Consider the following 4,364-nt stretch of genomic DNA (forward strand, 5'->3'; position numbering starts at 1 on the left):
AACGCCTTCTCTGCGTCCAGACCCAACAGCAAGGCCTGGCCTCCCTCCCTGTTCACCACCTCCACCAAATCTATGATCTTCCTGGTATTATCCCCTGCTTGGCGCATGGGGACAAAGCCCACCTGATCTTTATGGATCAGGGACGGAAAGACCACACTTAAGCGCAGAGATAGGAGCTTGGTAAAGATTTTGAGGTCAGAGTTCAGCAGGGTTATTGGCCTATAACTGGCACACATGGCGGGGTCCTTCCCCGGTTTAGGGATTACCGTAATGAAGGAGCTCTGCATATCCCGTGGGATCGGGGTATCCTGCAGGAATGCATTAAACAGCCTGCACATAGTGGGGAGCAGGGACGGAAGGAACGCCTTGTAATACTCATACGGAAAACCGTCCGGGCCTGGGGCTTTACGATTGGGTAGGGATTTGACGGTCTGCTCTATTTCCTCCTGTGTAATCGGGGAGTTCAAGGAGTCTAAATCTGTTGTTTGGAGCTTTGATATTCCACTATGGTCTAGATACTGCTGCATTCGCGCGGCAAGATCGGGCGAGGGGGGATTGGTCGGGATGTCATGATTATTGTAGAGGGTCCTATAGAAGTCAGCAAAGGATTGGGCAATGTCTCTAGGGTGAGAGACCAATCGGCCCGATCTGTCCTGAATCTGGTGTGAGGTCGACATCAAAGCGTTGTCCCTCAACTTTCTCGCCAAGAGTGTATGGGCCTTATTACCCTTATCATAGAACAGCTGCTTCAACTTAAGTAAGGCCTGTTCAACTCTACCCAGAGCGAGTTCAGCTAAAGTTGCCCTGAGGGACGTGATTTTCTTTAGGAGAGTTAGGGTGGGGGTGTTTTGCAAACGCTTCTCTAAAGTTCTAAGCTCCCTTTCCGTGTGTAGCTGCACAGCCTTCACATCCTTCTTCATGGCAGAGGAGAGGGCCAAACATCTGCCCCTCAATACCGCCTTATGGGCCTCCCACAAAGTGGGCACGGACACTTCTCCAGTGTCATTTTCCTCTAGATAATTTTGCAGGGTAGTAAGGAGTTCTGTTTTTGAGGGGAGGTGCTGGAGCAGGAACGCATTGAGACGCCAGGTACAGGGCCTGCGCGCCAGGGAGCCCAGATCCAGGGTCAGTACCACCGGGGCATGATCCGACCATGAAATTGGTAGAATCTGCGCCGTGTGGGTCATGCCCAGGGCAGCACCATTGACAAATAGGTAATCAATGCGGGAGTGGGTGCGGTGGGGGGCCGAATAGAATGTGTACTGTCGATCGCCAGGATGGAGGGCCCGCCAGGCATCAAATAGGGCATACCGTCTAGTGAGTTGTCGGAATTGTTTCGAATCCCTAAGCGCCTGAGCGGTAGGAGCCTTGGGGCCCACCCCCTGACGATCCGACAGCAACGAGTGGGTAAGATTAAAGTCCCCTCCCACCACCAACACCCCGTGGTCTGTACGGAAAAGGCGGGTCAGCACTCCATTCAGAAATCCTATCTGCTTAGCATTTGGGACATATATTGCGCAAAGTGTAATCTCCCTGTCTAGCCACCGTCCCCGGAGGATGAGGAAGTGACCTCGGGGGTCGGCGTAATGGGACGAGTACGTAAAAGGGGAACCTTGTTTAATCAATATGGCTACACCAGCTCGTTTATGGGGACCCGATGCTTGGTAATGCTGCGGAAAATATCTGGATGCGAACGCAAAAGAGCCCTCTCGATCAAAGTGAGTTTCTTGCACCATTATAATACTCGCTCCTGACCGCCTAAACTCCCCCAATGCCAGCTGCCTTTTACGGTTGGAATTTAAACCGTGGACATTCAATGACAGAATCTTAGTCATGGGTACTGGGGTGGGGGGCGTATATACTCATCTGATGCAGGTGGAATCGTTCCAGACAGCGAGGCACCGCACGGGAGGTGATCCAGGCGTTTAGAAGACTAATGCTGTGGAGCCAATTACCATCACAGGATGGGGAGGGGTGAGGAAAAGCTAGGAAGAAGAGAAAAACATTTAGAACAGTAAAACCAAACATAAAGAACAATAACATCAGCAGTGGACCCGTAGAGGCCAGTTGGCCTAGGTCTAACCGGCTTCCCGTGAGACCCACCAGCCCCGCTCGGGTAGGGTGAGCCAGGGGGGCCCAGGGGAACCCAGAGACAAACATATAAGACCTTTAGAAACTGCTTGTATTAAAAGTTCAGCAGTCTAAGAGGGGGGGTGGTAAAAGATACACGGCTACCATCTCTCTAAAGTCTCATCCGAGACTAGCCCATAGTGTTCATAAAAAAAAATGTGTGGCTAAGATGCCAGAGGCATTATGTACGTGGCCTATGGCCAGGGTAGCTCCAGTGGGGAGGGCAGCAACAAGCCCAGGGGAGAACAATAAGAAACTAGTGTCTCCTCAGGTATCTGATCAGGCCCGACAATAACACGTTCACGACCTGCGTTGTGGATTGCTTCTGCCTCTGGGGGACATCTCTGGACCGCGGAGGCGCTTGGTTGAAGGAACGGTCTGCCACACTGTAGGAGGTGTAGGGGGGGTTGTGACAAGGTCCCAGTCTGGAAGCTGGGGGGCTTTAAGCCCCAAAGTGTCGCAGAAAGCCTTTAAGTCCTCCGGATATCGCAAGATCGCCGTCCGGCCTTGGTGTCGGGCTGTAAGGCTGAAGGGGAATCCCCAGCGGTATGGGATGTGCTCGTCTTGGAGGATACGCAGCAGTGGTTGGAGTAGTCTGCGTTTCTGCAGGGTGATCCAGGATAGGTCCGGGAACAACTGAACTTGGTGCTCGCCGTGGGTCACGTTGCGGACGAGGCGGGCTTGCCTCATGATATCTTCCTTCAGTGGATATGAAGTCAGCCTGCAAATAATGTCACGGGGCCTGGCCGTGGAGCCTTTAGGCCGCAGTGCTCGGTGTGCTCTGTCCATTTCAATATTATGGGTGTGGGCCTCCCCGAGGAGATCATTGAAGAGCGATCGCAGGACATTATGGACATCCTGCTGGCCCTCCGCTTCAGGAATCCCTCGGACACGAATGTTGTTCCTGCGCCCCCGATTATCCAGGTCCTCCAGGTGGCGTTGCATGTCCCTGAGGAGGGTGCGATGTTCCGATCCCTGAACCTGGGTACGGTGGACAGCCAGTTTTGTTTCTTGGATTTCCTCCTCCGCCATCTCCACCCTGTCAGCTAGATGTTTAAGACCTGACTGGAGGGTTTGGATCTCAGATCTGCAGGTTGACTTCACGTCCTCTATTAGTTGTTTGAAATCATCCTTGGTCGGCATCGCTTGAAGATATGCGTGCCATGGGGAGGGCAGCGGGGGGTGCATCTCCTGTCCCCGGGCCCGCTGGAAGCCATCGGGTGGGTGCCGGGGGAGACAATCCGCTCTCCAGGGGGGATTCGGAGTGGCCGGGTAGGCAGGTGTCTCTTCCCAGGGCTCAGTCCAGTCCGGGCCATGTGGGAGCAGGCGGCCCTCCTCCAGGACCTGTGGTGACGGTGCCCTGGCCGAAGTGCTGGCCACCTGGGCATAGGAGAGAGCCGTTGCAGCAGGAGGGGGCGGTAAGTCCGGGCGCCCCAGTCTCGGGGATCTCAGTGCCCCAGGTGATGGAGGGCCCGAGCGGGTGGATCCGCTGGTGGTGGTGGCATCAGCGCGCCCATAGGGTGGGGACAGGTAGGGCCGATTGGTCAGGGATGGGAAGTCCTCATCTCCCCCTACATAGTCTAGTGCCCCTGAATGCAACCCCGCCATGCCTGGGTCCGAGGCCGTGCGCAGCAAGCGCGGAAAGGCCTCCGAGCATTGGGTGTAGTTCATCTGTGGCTTCATTGGGAGTCCCAAGATGGCCGCCGGGAGTACAGGGAGGACGGCCGCCTGCTGGGATAAAGGCCCGTGGGGAGGACTCACCGCTCCTCGGTCCCGGGATGTCCCCTCCGCTGGCTGGGGTAAGGTGTGTGGATGCGGGTGGGCCCGCTGCTGCTGCATGGCTGGGAGGGACCTGCGGGAGTGTGGTGCGGCCTGCTCCGTGGCGCCGGCCGGCGCCATCTTGGACTTCCGTCCCGGCGGAGCTTCGGACTGTGCAAAATAGCCCCGGAGGGTCGAGGACGAGCGCAAGGGGGGTTGAGATGATCCCCGCGACTTTGCGGAGCGGGTCGCCCTGGAGCCGCCCATGTTGGAGTGGTGAAGATGCCGGTCTGTGGCTCGTGTAGCTGGGGCTGAGAGAGAGCTCACAGTCTATGCTGCCATACTGTTCCAGTGCCGGCCACGCCCCCCCCAGCATGTGTTTTTAATACAGTCAATATGGTTCCATGCTCGAGTCTCTCTGAGCGCATTCGCTAGCATTCTGCCTGGCTTATTTCCATACTCATAGAATGCTCGCA

This window comes from Lithobates pipiens, unplaced genomic scaffold (assembly GCF_037356315.1).
Source record: "Lithobates pipiens isolate NorthernLeopardFrog02 unplaced genomic scaffold, aLitPip1_a1.2 Scaffold_30, whole genome shotgun sequence".
Lineage (NCBI taxonomy): Eukaryota > Metazoa > Chordata > Amphibia > Anura > Ranidae > Lithobates > Lithobates pipiens.